The sequence below is a fragment of the Quercus robur genome, chromosome 1 (genome assembly GCF_932294415.1).
Source record: "Quercus robur chromosome 1, dhQueRobu3.1, whole genome shotgun sequence".
Lineage (NCBI taxonomy): Eukaryota > Viridiplantae > Streptophyta > Magnoliopsida > Fagales > Fagaceae > Quercus > Quercus robur.
Window position 1 is genome coordinate 9,536,430 of NC_065534.1, and position 21,333 is coordinate 9,557,762.

Below are 21,333 nucleotides of genomic sequence, written 5' to 3' on the forward strand. Positions count from 1 at the left end.
ATAGTGGAGAGTCCAAAGGCCGATAAACCCTGCTACACGTGATGAAGCGAGAGTCAAATGCTTGGGTGAGTTGCTTAAAGGAACCTATAGAATTTGGTCTCAGGCCATCAAACCATCTAATTGCCACCAGTTCCAAGCTGGACGGGAAGACCTTGCACTTCAAAGCCTCGTTTTGGGAATGGATGGCCATCCTCTAATTAAACTAGCTCACATGTTCTACAGGGTCCGTTCGACCATTATAAATGGTGAATGTAGGTTGATGGAATTTCCGAGGAAGCTTAGCCCTTTCTATCTTGCGTGTGAAAGGTGACTTACAGATTTGACTCAAAGCCTTGCTCATGGCGTCGTTTCCTAGGCCTTTACGAGATGGGCTTTTGTGTCTGCATTTATGGTGGTGCTCTTCTTCATAAGAAAATGTTTCACTTGGCGGAGTTCTTGACCTTTGCCTATAATTATCGTCCCCTTCATCATTAGAGGACATATCAGAACTGGAAGGGGACCGCTCCTGTTGCGCACGACGTAGCTTCTTTTTTAAGTCATCAATCTCCCGCTACATGGCTTTATTACTGTCTTTCCTTTGAGACACGTGACTTCCCACTCAAGAATGGCTTCTGCTTGTATGGGTAGTATGCACACTACCCTCTCGATATCTCTCCCGATCTCTTTCCTGTTCAAGGTTAAGAAAATTGTCCTACTGTTGAGAACCTGTAGACTCTACTTTGTGTGGACCTGCTTGGTGTGGACCTGATCCCACCATGTTTAACTGTTGCACTCATTGACGCACAATTTCTCCCCACAAACGACGCCAATTGTGGGGACATGATTTTGAAGATCAAGCCCAAAGGATAAGGGAGATTGGTCTAATAAGTCCAATACAATAAATTTGTAGAGAGTGAGTCAAAGAACTAGGCCCAATGGACTGGACAACGACTAATTTGGAGTTAGAAGATGGTCCAACAAGCATAGAAGACACTGAACTGAATATACTTAACGTCCAAGGAGGTAATTTCTAGTTCCAATTAGTTAAACAAGTCACAAGTGCAAGTTTGATTGCTACAATGTTCTCAGATTCCTTTTCTCCCCCATTTTCTTGGGGTTTACATTCTAATTTATACTACACATCCTCTTATCTCTGCCCTATGCGTGTACGGCTGAGAGCTTATCCGGGAGATTGTCCTATCACTCTCCTCTAGAAGTCCTTGGGGATGGTTATAAGGCTGGGGGAAGACTATTCAGAGATCACTTCATCATTAATGCAGCTAGAGGGTTAGCTGCAGAGCATTAAATGCGGTGGCAGCAGCTTTCCCGGAGATATTTTTGGGGCTCCCAACCTTCCTGTACATTCTTGGTGCACGCCTCTGTTGCTGGAGCTTCCTGGAAGGTCACCTTAATTATTTAGACCTACACCTGGTTAGTGTTTAGCTTATCCGAGGAGACAATTCTTCTCGGATCATCCTCCCCTTTGTATATTGTATATAAGGTGCTGAGTCCAGCACATTGCTCTCGGTCGAGGTCCAAGGCCCAATATTCAATGTGGGCCTTTGTCCCCACAATGTTGAAGAAAATATTATTTGGTGGAAAACAATAAATAAGGAGAGAGAGAATGCTAGTACTCTCTCCGTCTTAATTTATTTGTCTTGTTTAAAAAGTCAAACTTTTTAAGGGAACATTATTTATTGTCTTGTCTGTCTTATAAAAATATATAAGTTTACAAAAACACCCTTAAATAAATTAATTAGCTTTTTTTATTTTTAATTTTAAAAAGAGTTATTCTTAATGAGGCAACTAAAAAGGTACCTCAATTAGATTGATTTTTTAAGTATTTGTTAGTTTTCTTTGCAAATAGTTCTGAAAATAAAGTAGGGGTATAATAGGAATATTAGTAAACTAATAACTTTTATTTTTAGAAACAGAACATTATTTTGGGATATCCCAAAATAGAATAGAGGACAAACAAATTGGGACAGAGAGAGTATTAATTAGGTAGTAAGGTGGAAAATAATAGCATTTAATAGTGTTTTTTTTAACCTTTAGATATCTTAAAAATCTATGGTGTAAAAAAGGTGTAAGTCTATAAGAGTTACACAAGGTGTAATTTGAACCCATCTCAAGTAATTATGTACGATCTATTTTAACACTGCACGATATCATCATAGGTAATTATGTAAATAGGAAAAATGTTTGAAATATATATTTATATATATATATATATATATATTGGAATCTCATTTTATAAGATCTTAGAAAATATATGAAAATATTAGGCTAATAAAATATTAAATAACAATTATCACGAGATCTCTATCTAAGGTTTTGTGGTATACTCAAATGAAGCTCAACTTCTACATATTGTCAGAGGGATGGTATCATAAAACTGTCTCATGAGATACTATCTCCAATGTTCATAGAGCAGCGAAGAAGTGTTGTATTGTTTTCTTGTTTGTTTTAGGCCCATATAACGGAACATTAGATGTGCAAGGAAGAAATTGGAGGCATTTGGAAAGATTGTAGCTTTATGTACAATGATTTTTTATTTTTTTTGTTCCTTTGTTAATAAATAAATAAATCTAATATGTATAAGAAAACGATGTTCCCAAATCTTAATAGTAATGAACAAGTAAAAAAAATGAAGTTTAAAGTTCTTGTCATGCAAGATACAGGTAGAAGTTTAAAGCTCTTGTTGTGCAAGCACACCTGTATCTGAGCATTAAGCAAGTTTTTTACTTACAATAAGCTGGGATTTGAATCCAAGTTCTCGTTGTTAAGAGAATCAAGTAATGTCAATGAGTTACAAGACTCTTCGCAACTGTTATGCAAGATATAAACACAAAAACACCAAAAAGAGTGATTTTTCTTTATGCCAGCTTCATTAACCTTTACTGTACATACATTTATGCTGATGCCATATTTACACCACCAGAAATGGTGATTTAAGGTTGGATACTAAGTTAGACTAGCATCAGCGAAAAGCATGATCATAGCTGTGGTAATGGAAGTTTTTGTAGATGAAGTGAGCCAACAATCTGGAAGATGCATAGAATAGTACTGCCAGCAAAACCACTGTGGTTCTCGCAACTGCTGAAATTGCACCCTGCTTGGCTGCAGCAGCAATCCCAATTGAAACAATAGAGACAACTTGGAGGACAACTTCAAGTGCATTGAGACCTTTGTATGCAATATTGCAACTTCGGCAGTTCACCACATGGGACCAGTACCTGAAAAAGATTGTGAAGGATAGTTTTCATTAACCAATTCTCATATATGAGACACGCAGTACTAAGGACCACCACATAAAATGATATATATGCATGTATTGACCACATTAGGAACTTCCTAAATCTTCTAAAAGGTCTCAAATTATGCAATAATTTTCAGTGTCCTCGGCTTTTTACAGACTGAAAAGAAAAGTCTCAAGTTATTATAACATGTTTAACAGTGTAAGCTGTTAATTTAAGCATAGTTTACACTTGATGTCTTGCTGATAGTAACAAACAGGTTTAGCCGTTTAGCTTCTATGCTTCTACAAAGATCTATCATGCTTTTGTAATATGTTCTCCAAAAATGATGCTAATTTTCAGATTATCAAAAAATTTAATCCAATTGGAGCTTGAATTCACATTGGTAGTTGTATGAATTACCTATCCATCAGCTGTTCTTTAGGAGGAGTGGGGGGAAGAGCCCCACTGTACTTGCCTCTCCAATCAACTTGACCACCAGCATACTTGTTTAGCCATTTTCTAAATCCGATCACAAGGGCATCTGACTTTGTTGGCACAAAACGAGCTTTATTTCAATTGGCATTACCTACATCCATTATCTTACGCTCCTGCAGAAAGATATCAAGAGTCAGATACTACTACTACAATGTGATAATACATTTAAAGAACAGCAGTCACAACCAATTTGTTTTTCTTCTTGCATGAGACTCGACTAAAGACTAAAGCTTTGGTGGGAAAAGAAAGAAAACTACCATCACAGCAGGGTAAATCACAATTTCATAGTGGAAAAATATTTAGGGAGCAATTTCTATCCTATCAAATAAAAAGTTACATAAGAATTGTTGGACATTTACATGGAATGAAATTTTTAAAAATTGAACCATCTCTGTGCAGTGTCTAGAAAATAATAATAGTAAAGAACTGCTGTTATGCTGCAACTAATAATATATGAAAGAAGATTGAACTGGAAAGTGATTTTGACAGTTACTAGTGCTGCCTAGTAAATATTTCCAAATTTTAATTTAAAACTTAGTTTTACTAGCAAAAGCAAGAAAATTAATAACTAAATTGAAACATTGAAGATCCTACATTGTTTAACCAATGAAGTATCATATGTATACATCAGAAAGAAACACAAGATATATGGTTGTTTTATGGGGAAACAGAGGAAACACAGCCTAAAGAAATGATCCATGATGTATTCATTGGGAAAGTGAAATGGATAAGCAGTAAAAGGAGTAGTGCTATAATCTTCCATGATGAGTATCCAGTCAGAACAGCAATCTTCACGTAATTGTTCACTTTGCCAATGGTGTGTCTGGTACCACTAGAAACTTATAGTTACTAATTTCCTTTCTCGGGGATAAATTTAAGGGTTTTGCTTATTGGATTAGGAAAGACAAGTGAGCTAGAAGGAGCTCTGATGGTTGTAAAGGTTGGCCTTTAGCAACTCTCTCTCTCTCTCTCCTGGCCAAATAAGGTTCTAGCAACGCTCACTCTATTAAGAAGGCTATGAGAGTTCACCTGTACACAAGGCCTCTAAGGGTGGGGACCTAATAGAGCATGATGGAGTAAAATATTGTAGGTATCATCTCATTTACCTAAGAAATTCCCCTAATATTGTCAGTATGAGATTTATGCAGTCTATCTTCTGCAGCCCAAGTGGAAGAAAGGGGCAGCTTCAAGCATTCAACCATTACTCAAGGATAAGTTCCTAGGGGTTATTTGAGTTATGCAGTTAAGTTCCTAGGGGTATTTGAGTTATGCAATTAACCCAAACTATTAAATTAATTTTTATACTAATAAGTTGAGCACACAGTAAATAACAACACTAAATTTATGTGAAAAAAAGGTCAGGGATGTTATCTTCCAAAGAAAAACAGATACTATCTTTTCCCATCCTTTGGCTTTAGCTCAAGTTGTAAAGGGCAGGGTAAGGAGGGTTGATTCTTAAGTTCAAATCATTCCCCAAAAAAAAGAAGTATATTCAGTGTTGCTTCTCTTTCACTCTCAAATTACATCTGGAAACCTTGAAGGTTGGATTTATAATTTATTGAGAGTAACATCCTACATTGTTATCTCTTAAAATAGCAGAACCAAGGAATCTGTAGTAAGGTTGACCCACTGATCCTACCAGTAACTTCAATAGTAACTCGTCAAAAGCAAAAGTAATGTATAATGGAATAAACCAGTTACCTAGATTAAAAAGAATAATTTGTAATAACATACAAAGAGATGGGAATCACCTCTATGTGAAGAAAATATAAATCAGAGTCTAGAATCAGGTTTTGTGCCACATGAAACATCCATCGTGGCACGACTTTATCAATCCAAACACCAAAGTTTCTTGGGAAGGACCATTTCAATCTGCTATTCCCTGGTCTAACTGGGATACAAAAGAAAATTAAAACGAAACTCCGCTGCACTGATGTTTCCTGCATCAACCAAGAGTTACATAAACAGAAGTACTAAGGAACAAAAAACGAAATAAATAAGTAAGAATTAACCAAAAATTTCGCAAGTTTCATTTGTCATTTATATAGGAAAGATTAATCAATCTAAGGGATAACCTTTTTGGTTCCCACTGATGATTCAGATCCATTAGCTTGATCCACAGGCTTAGTATACGCATAAAACACACATGGGGGAAGAAATTTGCTATTGCTCCATCTCTGATCTGCTTTGAACCCATTGATGTCTAACTTTTCAATCATCAGTTCAAGCGGTCTGCCCCCCTCTCTATCAGCCTTCACAGTGAAGGCAACTTGGTTTCAGTCATCAGTTAGGACAGCAAAACTTATTAACTAAACATAAGGATTATTCAAAACTTATCTGTCTTTTGGTCGTTGAGTTTGCATTATTCCATGATGAGCATATGGAACATGAGCAGGGTCCATAAGATTCTCAATCAATACCTCATATCTGAAATTGCAAAATTGATATATTCCCCATCAGGTTTTCTAGAGTAAGGAGGTAAGATATAAAAAGAAAAAGCAGAACCCAAATTACAGGTGCCCAACTTTTAGTGATACACTTATTTGAAAACCTTCCATATGATACATAGCCAAATAAAAAGGAAGAAGAATTACAATCAGTCAAGAGGATATGAACTTTCTTATGACATTAGCCTATATAAACCTTGTTATTAATACTTTGTCCTTCAACATTACATGTGCCTAAAAGTTCTATAACATATAGCAGGAAAAAGGCCAGATATTGAGGAGTAGAAAAAATGGAGTCTCTATTTTCCAAGATAACAGGTTTTTGTCAGAAGATAGTGGCAGACCATACCCATAAGGAATATCTCTATTTCCCATTGAGTTAGTAAACGAAGGATCATCTATTTCTGAGATGTAGGGGGGTTTTTTCTCCATAAGAATATCTTTGTATTGAGGATTTGAGTTTGGCCAAAACCAAACAATGTTGTTCTGCACAGTACTTGAATAAACAGCTACACATGCTTTCTTGACTGTGTGCAGCTGCATAATTATTTGGAAATGTTAAACACTATTGCATTGGTCAATTGATATTGTATGTGTACAATCCTTTAGCTTCAATTGATGCAAAATCACATTATACAATCCCAAAACCAAATTCCCTATGCTATTGTAAATAATTCCTGAATGTTTGACTCTGTTCATTCTATTTTTACAAGAAAATAAAATAAGATAAAACAAAACAGTAATGTAAGAGCAAGCTTTAGAATATCAAAAAAGGCCCCCACATTCCTATCAGAATTTGAGTAGAACAATTGTCACTATAAAATAAGAATTGAGTGCTACATCAAATCTTAATCCCTCAATAAATGAATGAAAAAAATACAAGATGAAGCAGAAAAATATAACTATTAACTAGATATGATTAGAAACTTTAACTCTGGTCAAGAACAATTTCATATTTTCTTAATTTATTTCTATATTTACTTTAATGGAAGGTTGACAAGAAGGCAGAGAGTTAGCCATTAGAAAGAGGGAATGAATGCCACATTTTATCCTGAAAAAGGATAAGTGGATCACGGAACTTATATTCACATTAGGTCTCTAATTGTACATGGCTGCGGGTGAAGCTGGAAAGGAAGCACTGTGGTTGAAGGGGCTAGTTGAAGAGCTTAGTTTGAACCAAGGAGGAATTCAGTTGCATTGTGACAGTTAAGTGCTACTTACTTGGTCAAAGCCCGAGAGCGAGTAGGAATTAGTCTTTTGGGTTAGGAGGTGTCTTATATATTATATTAACTACTCAGTCTGAGGCTTCCCAGAGTCATCTTCCTAACAGTAAAGTGTAAAACGTGGCCTAGTTTTCAGTGAATAAGCTTGTTTGTGTTATGATGAGAAGAAGCTACAATACAATCATTTCTATTATGCAAACAATACAAAGATCCAATCTCAAAATTTCTTCTTTACTTGACTGATTGTTCTGTGTGGTGATGAGAGGCATAAGTACAGCATCGAAATTTGGAATCTTGTCCAGCTTAATATTGAATGAAGTGTAACAGATACTAAGTTTATCACTCATATGAGACAAGAATCGTATCCAAATATATTTATATTTAAGGAATCAGAACCCTGCATAAGCATTTGCAAAATTTTGATCCCAAGTTCTTAACACACGAGATTTCAATTCAAGAGATTTTACTGGAGGGCCTTCAGGAGGTGCTTGAGGGATGAACTTGCAGTCACCAGAACCATTAAAACACCAACCATGGTACACACACTGCAACCTACCCCACTGATCAATCCTCCCTTCAGAAAATGGGGCCAACCTATGAGGACACCTATCATCAAACACTTTCCAAACTTCCTCGTTCCTATCCCACCACACAACCACATCAAGACCTATCACTTTTTTGGCATGTGGCCTCCTCTTGTCCAGGTCACAGACTGGCATAAGCGGGTACCATTGTGAATACCAGTCAAATTTCTCACCTTGACTGTGAGTTTCAAGCTCTGGCTCTGGCTCAGGTGGGTTTGTGGGTTCTGTTGAAACCGTGGATGATATGGTGGTAAAAGCCTTGAATTTTGATTGTTTTTTGTCGACAAATGAGAAAGATGAACTGGGTATTGGATTGAAATGAAAATTCAAGAATATGGGCCTTCTGAATTGGGTTTTATGAAGTGTGGTACGTATGTGAAGTGAAGGAAAAGAGGAAGCTTTCAGAGCTTCCATGGCTGCTTCTTTCACAGCTGAAACTAAAGAAAAGTGAGACACTTAAAAGGCTGTTCAAAACTTTATCATGGTGGAAGTTTGTGACTGAACTTGAGGCTCTGAATTGTTGAGTAATAAAAAGAGTAGAAAACTTTGTTTAGAAATGGTACTAGGTATTGAATTATTTGTGTTGATAATTAAGTAGATATATGATCAGTTTGGATTGAACTTATTGTTACTAAAATTGAAAATTGCAAAAATACTGTAGCAAAATAATTTTTAAATGGGTGAATAGTGTTGTGGGACCTGTGCACCGTGCATAAACAGTACACGAATAGTACGTGAACAGTGTTTTTTACCCTTGCACAGTAAAATCATGTGATTTTACTGTTCACACACAAAAAAAAAAATTGAAAACGCAAAACGTGGACGCCACTTTCAGCTGAAACCAAACGGGTACATAATAATGTGAAAAGTGGGGTCCAGATCCCCTCCTATTTAAAATTCTTCAGTTTTCTCCAGTTTTTATCCGGATGAAGGACACGTGGCACATAAAACATCTGAAGGTAAAAAAAATGCCACATCAAAACATTATTTATCTCCATTTTACCCATCCCTTTCACTCAGTAGCAACCTCCATTCACAAACCCACCTCCCATGTATACCAACAATCTTGGCAAACGGACAACAAGGAGCCATCGGAATGGTGCCAGAGAAGCCACCCACTAACACCCATGGCAACAAATAGCAATGCTACGAAGGTTTTGCGGCTATTGTACTTTTATTTTTTGTTTTCTTAAAAGGAAATGGTTGCTTTGCTAGGACCAACCATAGTTGGGACGTTCTTCTATGCGGCTTTGAGAAGAGGAGAGGAAAGAAACTTACCCATATACAGGATTTCAATTTCCATTTTTTGATAAAAGTTTAGAGATTTCAATTTCATTTCTTTTCTTACACTTTCCCAGAGACCAAAAAGTGCAAGCTGGTGATGTGTAAAAAGTGAAAATTGACAATCACCAAGTGGCCTTTCTAAGGAGATGACAATTATCATGGGTGTTAGTGGGTGGCGCCTCCGGCACCATTCTGATGGCTCCTTGCCATCTGTTTGCCAAGATTGTTGGTGTACATGGGAGGTGGGTTTGTGAATGGAGGTTGATGCTGAGTGAAAGGGGTGGGTAAGATGGAGATAAATAATTTTTTGATGTGGCATTTTTTTGACCTTCAGATGTTTTATGTGCCACGTGTCCTTCATTCAGGTAAAAACTGGAGAAAACTGAAGAATTTTGAACGGGAGGGGAGTTGGACCCTGAAAAGTGTATGTGGGTAGACGTGACAAAACGGGCGGGTTGGGTCGGGTTTGGGTCGGATCAATTGGGTTTGAGGGTAAAACGGGTCACGAGTCAAAACAAGTCAATCGGGTTGCGAGTCGGGTTGGGTTTACCCGTATTTTTCAAACAAGTTTTTTTTTTTTTTTTTTTTTTCAATTACAAAAACAAATCAATAACAACTTGTTTAAAGAGAATGAATAAAATCAATTAAGCAAATGAATTGCACTTAATGCCACTTGTTAATATCCTTCCAATTCTGATAGTTTTGAGCATGACAAAAATTATTTATAGTCATAAATTTATGATGGAAAAAGTCTTCAATGTTAATAGTTTACTATCAAAATACATATAATTACAAGTTTACATCTTCAAAAAGAGATAGATCTTAAAACAAACAAAACAAGTAAGCCAGTAAAGTAGCAAGTTATCAATCTTCTTAAGTGCACATGTTCTTGTTGCATTTAAAATAATAGTAAAGTTAGATTACTTAGAAAGATAAACTAAACAAAAAAAGATTTAAAAATAAACATAACATATTAAGTAAAGAAGAATAAGTAAATATTTTATAAAAATTACACCTCAATCTCAATCTACTCAACGTTGGTAGCAGATTCAGCATTGCAAATATTCATACTTGCAAATTGTAGCTCAAGTTGGCCAATTTTGTCAGCATCTTCATCTACAATACAATATTTTAATATAACTTAATGTACCATGAAAGCAAATCAATAAAGAATTAAAATTGTATAATTATGACTATAAAAAAAATAAATTACCTTCAAATCCATATAGCCAACTTTTAGTACACAACGTAGTTTCCACATTCTTAGGTAAAAGACATGATCGATACGGAGTAAGAATTTTTTTCCCAGTGCTAAAACTTGATTTAGAAGCAATAGTGGTTATCGAAATGCTCATGAGATCCCGTGCCATTAAAGGGAGCTCTGGAAACCGATTGTAATGCTCTTTCCACCAAGAGAGAACTTCCAACTTTGAATTTTGCTTTTTGTTAAGTCTAGGCTCTTCTAAATACAAGTCCAACTAAGATTTTTTTTTTTGTTTTGGCACCACGACTACTTTCATAATGATCAAATTTCTAATCATTAAAAAAAAATTGCAATAAAAAATAATACCACATAACATTACAATCTTTATTATTAAAAAAACATAGCACAACATATACCAAACAAAATGTAATTCACTTACATCGTCTTCCTTATCTTCTAATAAAGCTCAGTTGAATCCTGAATGAGATATATATATATATATATATATTTAAATGGTTGTCTTGACTACTGATAAGTGATGACTCTTCACTTCTTGACAGCCTTGGCCGGCCCATGTCTTGTCTCTTGTGTAAGTTGTAACGTGTTGTAGGCAAGGCAAGCATGGAAGCTAGGCTAGCTAGCTCCTATTGGTACTTTTGATGATTTTATTTTATTTTATTTTTTGCTTGGTGGTACTTTTGATGAATTAAATAGTCATTTTTTATAATATATTAATTATTAGTTTTTATACTTTGTGCTTTATGCACCTAGTATCAGAACGTAATAAAAATATTTTTTTAGTGAATTTTTTTAACGGGTTAGGTCACAGGTTATCCGGGTCGGGTTGGGTTGACCCGACAAAAAAATTGGGTCGGGTCACGGGTCAACCCGTTTTTGCTTCGGGTCAAAAAATCTAATTCAGGTCAAGTATTTTTTGGGTTGGGTCGGGTCGGGTCAGAAAATTCTGACCCGTAGTGCCATGTCTATATGTGTGGCTGTGGCTCATTGGCTTTGCTTGTGGTTTTGAAACTGAATTGATGGGTAGAGGATGGACAGTCAATCTCTGTTCAAAGTTTCAAGCCTCTGCACACGTGGATTTGGCACTTTGCTTGTCAGGGCATTTAAGGATATTTGAAACGTGTTTCAATTTCAATTCGTACAAACTGTTATGCTAGTGTCTAGTGCATAAGTGCAATAATGAACAAGTTAGGATGTGGACATGTGTCCGAGTTTCAACATTTCCATCACTGCATGGGACACAAGCCGTATTCAAAATAAATTAATTTTTTTTTTAGCTAAGGAATTTTTTTTCCAATTACTTATGAGAATTGAGAGTTTTTTGTGTGTGTGTGTGTGGCTTTTAATATGATTTTACCAACAATTTCGTTATGTGACCTCAAAAACAAACATATTAATATTAGTTTAATAGTATCTCGAGTCATAGAGACTGAAGTTCATTGAAGGAACTCGAGTCTCTAAGACTTGAGTTCTATAAGCTGATGTGGATAAATATCCACATGGAACTTGAGTCTCTCGTACTCAAGTTCCGTAAAGCTTAAACAGAAAAACAAAGAAGAAAGAATAGATCTGGAGAAGAAGAAGAACAAATTTGGAAAAGAAGAAAGCAGACAAAGAAAAACAAAGAATATTTTATATAATCACTTTATAAAAAAACCCGCATCTCTCACACACATACACACACAAATCTAAAAAGTGAGGACTAAAAAATGAAGTTTTTTTTGCGTGCAAGCAAACATGTATTAGAGCATCAATCAAGTTTTCTGTAAGAAGAAAACAGGAAGAAAGGGGGGTGGGGGGATTGAACCAAAGTTCTACTAATTGGGAGATAATTGGGTAATGTCATTGAATTGTAGAACTCTTGGCGAGCATTAAGCAAGTAATAAACACAGAAACACCAGAAATGTGATATTTTTCTTTATGCAAGTTTCATTGACCTTTACTGTACACACATTTATGCTGAAGCCATATTTAAACCATTGAATATGGTGTTTCAAGGTTGGACAGTAAGTTAGACCATCAGTGAAAAGCATGATCGTAGTCTTGGTAATGGAAGTTTTTGTAGATGAAGCGAGCCAATCATCTTAAAGATGCATAGAATAGTCTGACATCAAAACCATCGTGGTTCTCACAACTGCTGAGATTGTACCCTGCTTGGCTGCAGCAACAATAGCAATTGAAGCAACAGAAACTACTCGGAGGACAACTTCAAGTACATTGAAACCTTTGTATGCTGCACTACAACTAGTGCAGTTCACCAAATGGGACCAGTACCTGAAGAAGATTGTGAGAGATAATTTCTATAAACCAATTCTCATAAATGAGACAAGTGATGAATATGTGTGTAGTGTTCAGATTAGGAATTTCCTATATCTTCTAAAAGGTCTCAAATTAGGCCATATTTTCCAGCCAGTGTCCTTCGCTTTCCACAGACAGAAAAAGAAAGAAGTCTCAAGGTATTATGACAATTTCAACTGTTTAAGTTGTTGATGTAAGTAAAGTTTGCACATGATATCTTGCCGATAACAAGAAACAAGTTTAGCTATTTATTATATGCATCTACAAAAATCTACCATGCTCTTCTCTAATGTTCTAAAAAGATGATACTATTTCTAGATAATAAAAAAAAGTATCAAATTCTAGCTTGAACCCACATTGGTAGTTGTATAAATTACCTGTCCATCAACTGCTCTCTAGGAGGAGTTGGGGGAAGAACTCCACTGTACTTACCTCTCCAATCAAATTGACCACCAGCATACTTGTTTAGCCATTTTCCACATTTGATTTTGTTGGCACAAAACAAGCTTTTTGCCAATTGGCAGGACCAACATCCATTATCTTATGCTCCTATAGAAAGAACTCAGGAGTCAGAAGTCACTGCTAAAATCTATGTGATATAATACATTTAAAGAACAACAGTCACAGCTAATTTGCTTCTCTTCCTGCAGGAGATTGGACTAAATACTAGAGCTTTGGTTTTAAAAAAAACACTAAACTCCACATCACAGCCGGGTAAATCACAGTGAGCAATTTCTAGTTTCTACCCTCATATAAAAAGTTAAATTTCAGAAAAAATAAAAATAAAAATAAAAATAAAAATAAAAATAAAAATAAAAAGTTGTATTAGAATCGTTAGACATTTACATGGAAAGAAAGTTCTAAAAAATTGAACCATCTCTGTGCAGTGTTTATTAAATAATAATAGTAAATAAATTTTGTTATGTTGCAAGCAATAATCTATGAAACAAGATAGAACTGGAAATTGATTTTGTCAGCTACTAGTGCTGCCTAGTAAATAATAATATTTTCAAATTCTAATTCAAAACTTAGTTAATGTAATAGCAAAATCAAGAAAAATAATAACTAAATTGAAACATTGAAGATCCTACATATTTTAATCAATGAAGTATCATATGTATACATATGGAAGAAATACAGGATATATAGTTGTTGTTCAGTGTCGTTTCTCTTTCAATCTCAAATTACATTTGGAAACCTTACAAGTTGGGTTCGTAAAATATTTGAGAATAATATCCTACATTGTTATCTTTTAAAATAGCAGAACCCATGAATCTGTAGTAAGGTTGATCTGGTGAACCTATACCAGTAACTTAATTCGATAGTAACCCATCAAAAGCAAAAGTGATTTATAATGGAATAAACCAGCTACCTAGATTGAAAAAAGAAAAAAAGAAAAGAAACTTGCAATAACATACAAAGAGATGGGAGTCACCTCAATGTGTAGAAGATATAAATCAGAGTCTATAACCAGGTTTTGTTCCTTATGAAATATCCATCGTGGCACAACTTTATTAATCCAATGACCATAGTTTCTTGGGAAGCTCCATATCAATCTGCTACTCCTTGGACTAACTGGAATGGAAAAAAAATTTTAAAAAAATTCCTTCTGCACATATGTATCCTGCATCAACCAAGATTTACATAAATAGAAGTACTAAGGAACGAAAAATGAAATACATAAGTAAGAATTAACCAAAAATTTTGTTTATCATCTATGTATAAAAGATTAATCAATCTAATAGATAACCTTTCTGGTTCCAACTGATGATTCAGATCCATTAGCTTGATCCTCAGGCTTAAGAGATGCATAAACCAGGTATGGGGCAATAAATGTGCATCTGCTCCATTCCTGAAACTGTACTATATTGAACCCATTGCCGTCCAACTTTTCAATCTTAAATTCAATCGGTGTGCACCCCTCTCTATTAGCCTCCGCTGTGAAGGTAACTTGGTTTCAGTCATAAATAAAGAAATCAAAACTTATTGGCAGAACATAAGGATTATTCAAAACTTCACTGTTTTTGGATGGTAGAATTTCCTTTACTCCATAATGTGCATAAGGAACATGAGCAGGATCCATAAGATTCTCAATCAATACCTCATATCTGAATTTGTAAAAAATCAATATATTCCCAATCAGATCTGCTAAAGAGAAAGGAGGTAAGATATAAAAAAAAAAAAAAAAAAAAGAAGCAAAGCCCAAATTCAGGTGCCCAACTTTTAGTGATACACACATTTGAAAACCTTCCATATGATATTTATGCCAAATGAAAAGAAAGAAGAAACCATTTACAATCAATCAAAAAGATATGAACTTTCTTATGACATTTGCCAAAATGAAATTATAAAATATTAATACTTTGTCCTTCAGCATTACAAGTGCCTAAAAGTTATAAAACATATAACAGGAAAAAAGGCCAGATATGGTTTCATAAGTAGAAAAAATAGAATTTATATTTTCCAAGATAACAGGTTTTTGTCAGAAGATAGTGGCAGACCATATCCATTAGGAATATCTCTATTTCCCATTAAGTTAGTATATGAAGGATCATCTATTTCTGGAATGTAGGGGGGTTTCTTTTCCACAAGAATATCTTTGTATCGAGGATCTGAGTTTGGCCAAAACCAAACTATGTTGTTCTGCACAGTACTTGGATAAGCAACTACACATGCTTTCTTGGCTGCATGCACCTGCATAACTATTTGGAAAGGTTATTCGCCAATTGCATTGGCTAATTGATATCGCACATGTACAATCCTTTAGCTTCAATTGATGCCAAATTACATCATACAATCCCATAACCAAATTCCATCTGCTATTGTACAATATTCCTGCTAAAACATTGGCATGCTATGTTCCTTCTATTTATACAAGAAAAAAAATAAGATAAAACAGAACAGTGATTTAAGAGAGAGCTTTAGAATGTCAAAAAAGGGCCACACATGCCAAGTAGAAATTGAGTAGAATAGACTATATAACAAGAGTTGAGTGCTAGATATCTTTATCCCTCACAAACATTCAACAAATGGATGAAAGTATACAAGATGAAGCAGAAAAATATACCAATCAACCAGATATGATTATATCCTTTCACTCTGGTGAAGCACTGTAACGGCCCCACCCCAATTGTGTAGATATTGTCCATTTTGGGGCCCATACCCCTCATGGTTTTGTTCTTCCCCAGGTTGCGCTGGGGAAAAGGCCTCTACACATTGAAGGGAGGTCATTCCTTATAAACACATTTCCATGTGCTTCCCTAGGTGATGTGGGATTTCATGGAATGCAAGACCTCTCTTTTTGGGTCATTACAATCCACCCCCCTTACGGGCACACGCGTCCTCGCGTGTGGGGCCCACACTTCCGGCTAGAGCATGGCTCTGATACCATCTGTAACGACCCCACCCCAACTGTGTAGATATTGTCCACTTTGGGGCCCATACCCCTCATGGTTTTGTTCTTCCCTAGGTTGCGCTAAGGAAAAGGCCTTTACACATTGAAGGGAGGTCATTCCTTATAAACACATTCTCATGTGCTTCCCTAGGCGATGTGGGATTCCATGGAATGCAAGACCCCCCTTTTTGGGTCACTACAATCCACATGTAACAATCCAAGGAAAAGCGCTAGCCACATCTGCGCTATACCTTAAAAGGACTAGTCACAATTGAGACTCCTTGTAGTTGTTAATAAAGCCCAGTTCAACCCAGTAAATACCCGATGTGGGACTCATCACACACCCACACACATCACACAATCAATTAATCAAATCGGGGCATCACAATCTCCCCCACTTAAATCCCTAACGTCCTCGTTAGGGCCCACTTTGTGGGGTAGTGTCTCTGAGCCCACACGGGGTTATCGGACCGGCACTGATACCATATGTAACGACCCAAGGAAAAGCGCTAGCCACATCTGCGCTATACCTCAAAAGGACTAGTCACAATTGAGACTCCTTGTAGTTGTTAATAAAGCCCAGTTCAACCTAGTAAATACCCGATGTGAGACTCATCACACACCCACACACATCACACAATCAATCAAATTGGGGTATCACAATCTCCCCCACTTAAATCCCTAACGTCTTCGTTAGGGCCCACTTTGTGGAGTAGTGTCTCCGAGCCCACACAGGGTTACTGGGCCCGCTCTGATACCATATGTAACAACCCAAGAAAAAGCGCTAGCCACATCTGCGCTATACCTCAAAAGGACTAGTCACAATTGAGACTCCTTGTAGTTGTTAATAAAGCCCAATTCAACCTAGTAAATACCCGATGTGGGACTCATCACACACCCACACACATTACACAATCAATCAATCAAATCGGGGTATCACAATATTGTAGTGACCCAAAAAGGGGGGTCTTGCATTCCATGGAATCCCACATCGCCTAGGGAAGCACATGAGAATGTGTTTATAAAGAATGATCTCCCTTCAATGTGTAGAGGCCTTTTCCCCAGCGCAACCTGGGGAAGAACAAAACCATGAGGGGTATGGGCCCCAAAGTGGACAATATCTACACAGTTGGAGTGGGGTCGTTACAGATGGTATCAGAGCCATGCTCTAGCCGGAAGTGTGGGTCCCACACGCGAGGACGCGTGTGCTCGTAAGGGGGGTGGATTGTAGTGACCCAAAAAGGGGGGTCTTGCATTCCATAGAATCCCACATCGCCTAGGGAAGCACATGAGAATGTGTTTATAAAGAATGATCTCCCTTCAATGTGTAGAGGCCTTTTCCCCAGCGCAACCTGGGGAAGAACAAAACCATGAGGGGTATGGGCCCCAAAGTGGACAATATCTACACAATTGGGGTGGGGTCGTTACAGATGGTATCAGAGCGGGCCCAGTAACCCTGTGTGGGCTCGGAGACACTACTCCACAAAGTGGGCCCTAACGAGGACGTTAGGGATTTAAGTGGAGGAGATTGTGATGCCCCAATTTGATTGATTGTGTGATGTATGTGGGTGTGTGATGAGTCCCACATCGGGTATTTACTGGGTTGAACTGGGCTTTATTAACAACTACAAGGAGCCTCAATTGTGACTAGTCCTTTTGAGGTATAGCGCAGATATGGCTAGCGCTTTTTCTTGAGTTGTTACATATGGTATCAGAGCCGGCCCGGTAATCCCATGTGGGTCCTAACGAGGATGTTAGGGATTTAAGTGGGGGAGATTGTGATGCCCCAATTTGATTGATTGTGTGATGTGTGTGGGGTATGTGATGAGTCCCACATCGGGTATTTACTGGGTTGAACTAGGCTTTATTAACAACTGCAAGGAGCCTCAATTGTGACTAGTCCTTTTGAGGTATAGCGCAGATGTGGCTAGCGCTTTTCCTTGGGTCGTTACATACATTGTAATGACCCAAAAAGGGGGGGTCTTGCATTCCATGGAATCCCACATCACCTAGGGAAGCACATGGAAATGTGTTTATAAGGAATGACCTCCCTTCAATGTGTAGAGGCCTTTTCCCCAACGCAACCTGGGGAAAAACAAAACCGTGAGGGGTATGGGTCCCAAAGCGGACAATATCTACACAGTTGGGATGGGGTCATTACAGATGGTATCAGAGTCATGCCCTAGCCGGAAGTGTGGGCCCCACACGCGAGGACGCGTGTGCCCGTAAGGGGGGTGGATTGTAGTGACCCAAAAAGGGAGGTCTTGCATTCCATGCAATCCCACATCGCCTAGGGAAGCACATGGGAATGTGTTTATAAGGAATGACCTCCCTTCAATGTGTAGAGGCCTTTTCCTTAGCGCAACCTAGGGAAGAACAAAACCATGAGGGGTATGGGCCCCAAAGTGGACAATATCTACACAGTTGGGGTGGGGTCGTTACAAGCATAGTTTTTTATTCTTAAATTATTCATTTACTTTAATGGAAAGTTGATAAGAAGGCTAAGAGTAGCCATTAGATAGAGGATATGAATGTCACATTTAATTTTGACTTAGTGTAAGTGGATAACTAGGTTTATATTACATTAGGCAATAATTTAATAGTTACAAAGGAAAAATGAGATCTAAACCTTGAATATCTTAGAAACACTAAAAGGTACAAACCAGTTGAGTTACAAACCTGTTGGCCAATTATACAAACAAGAAAAATCCAATCTCAAGGTTTCTTCCTTCCTGATTGTTCTTTGGAGGGAATGAGAGGTACTGGTAAAGCGTCAAAATTTTGAATCTTGTCACAGCCTATAACATTGGATAAAATGTAACATATACCAAAATTTCCATTCATATGTGACAAGAATCCTATCCAAATATGTTAAAGGAATGACAACACAGCAAAAGCATTTGCAAAATGTTGATCCCAAGTTCTTATCATAGGAGATTTGAATTCAAGAGCTTTTACCTTAGGGCCATTAGGAGGTGCTTGAGGGATGAACTTGCAGTTACCAGAACCATTAAAACACCAACCATGGTACGCACACTGCAACCTGCCCCACTGATCAGTCCTCCCATCAAACAATGGAGCCAACCTATGAGGACACCTATCATCAAACACTTTCCAAGTTTCCTCATTCCTATCCCACCACACAACCACATCAAGACCTATCACCTTTTTTGCATGTGGCCTCCTCTTGTCCAGGTCAAAGATTGGCATAACAGGGCACCATTGTGAATACCAATCAAATTTCTCACCTTGACCGTGAGTTTCAAACACTGGCTCAGGTGGGTTTGTGGGTTCGATCTGTTGAAACCGTGGATTATATGGTGTTAAAAACCTTGAATTTCGATTGTTTTCTGTGGAATAATGAGAACGATAAACTGTGTATTTGATTGAAATGAAAATTTAAGAACATGGGCTTTCTCAATTTGGTTTTATCAAGTGTCGTTCGGATGTGAAAAGAAGGAACAGAGGAAGCTCCCAGAGCTTCCATGGCTACTTTCTTTCACAGCTCAAACTAAAGAAGAGTGAGAAACTCGAGGCTATTCAAAACTTTATTAGAATGGTGGACTAAACTTGAGGCCTGAATTGTTGAATATAAAAGGATGAAAAATTTATTTGAATATTTCTAGCTATTGATTTATTTGCGTATGATAGTTAGGTAGATGAAACTGGTAGGAATATGTGAACGTGTAGCTGGCTGGCCCTGCATGTAGTTTTGAAACTGAATCAATAGCAAGCCGTCGCTAGGGATTTTTATTTTATATCACGAGAACAACCTTAATCAAGAAATGGCGGTGGGTACAACAAACCGCCATGCACAAAATGCATGTATTATTTCCTCGTGCATTGTGGGTCCACCTCCATGTGATAGGGAGATAATTGCACTGGGTGAATGTAATAACCCTCCTCAGCTCCTCAAATAGGGGTGAGTGTCAGTGGGTTTTGATGACATCAAACATCTGTCAATGCCTGTCAATCCTTATCACTTGTCGGTTCCCGAGACTTTTCGTCTGCCCGAGACACGTTCCTGGAGACTTTGGAAGGTGAAGTGTGGCCTCATTAAATGCGGGCGGCTCTGTTTTTCCCACGTTCTACGGCATGATGGAGATCTAACGGTGGGGATTCCTTGGCCTTTATGGGCGGGAAAATTCGTGCAGTTACTCTCAATAGGAAGCCTAAAAGTTTTTTGGAACGAATTTGTCTCTTCAGTTTTGCACTTAAGAGTTCTAGCGCGTATACCCTGGGTTCATCTGAACTTTCGTCCAAACTCAAGTCTATCTCCAGCACAAAAAAGCCTGTCCGAAACATCTTTCCTCTTTTCTGTAAGTTCCCTGCCTCCATTAACTCGTGCTTTTTTCTTTTCTGGGTTTATTTTTCTTTGGTTCCCTTCTTCTCCCATCGCTGGTTGAGTTTGTTTAGTAAATCGTAGAGATGGATAAATTGAGACTGAGGAAATTAGTCGATACTGAAGAAATTAGTCGATACTGAAGAGGCAATGAAAAAGTTCATCACCGATTACAGGATTCCTTCCAACGTAAGTCTGAGGCATTGTAAGATGGGGGAGTGGCACTATAAGAGGGAAACGGGGGAAGTGGTAATTCCCGTCCTCGCCTTTGTAGAGGGGGGTATGAGAATCCCTATGGGGCCAGTAACGAAGGGTTACCTCAGGCACTTCCGATTAGCCCCCACCCAGTGCACCGGTAACATGTTTAGGATTCTGGGTTGTGTGGATGCTTTAAACGAAAAGATGGGGTTAAGACTGACCCACCATGACGTGAATTGGTGCTATAATCTCCAAAATTTGAAGGGGAAATCCTACTACATGAAGACGAGAGACGAAAGGGTTCAACTAATTCAATGCCACCCTGATTCCAACAAGGGATTAAATAAGGATTTCCTTATCGTCTTCGGTAAATGGCATGATGGCAATCCATGCCCCATAGTAGAAGGAGAACCAGGTGGGGTATAGGGAATGGAAGGGCGCCGACCCTTTGCGCCATTCTAATCTGATGTGGTTCGGTAACTAACCATGCGTATGTGTTTCTTTTTTTGCAGATCCACACGCTTTTCAATGGCATTTTCACCTAGTTAACCGGGTGGACTTGGAGACTGTTCTACAAGCGGCAGTTTTCGTAAATGACGGAGATGGTCAAGTCTGAGCCGCTCACAAA

At 37.7% G+C, this 21,333-nt stretch overlaps 2 pseudogenes; both read right to left on the bottom strand.

Moving 5' to 3' along the window:
• Positions 1 to 2,661: 2,661 nt before the first annotated feature.
• On the bottom strand, positions 2,662 to 8,496 carry LOC126719642 (protochlorophyllide-dependent translocon component 52, chloroplastic-like; annotated as a pseudogene).
• Positions 8,497 to 12,086: 3,590 nt separating this feature from the next.
• On the bottom strand, positions 12,087 to 19,552 carry LOC126714202 (protochlorophyllide-dependent translocon component 52, chloroplastic-like; annotated as a pseudogene).
• Between the last annotated feature and the right edge of the window lie 1,781 nt (positions 19,553 to 21,333).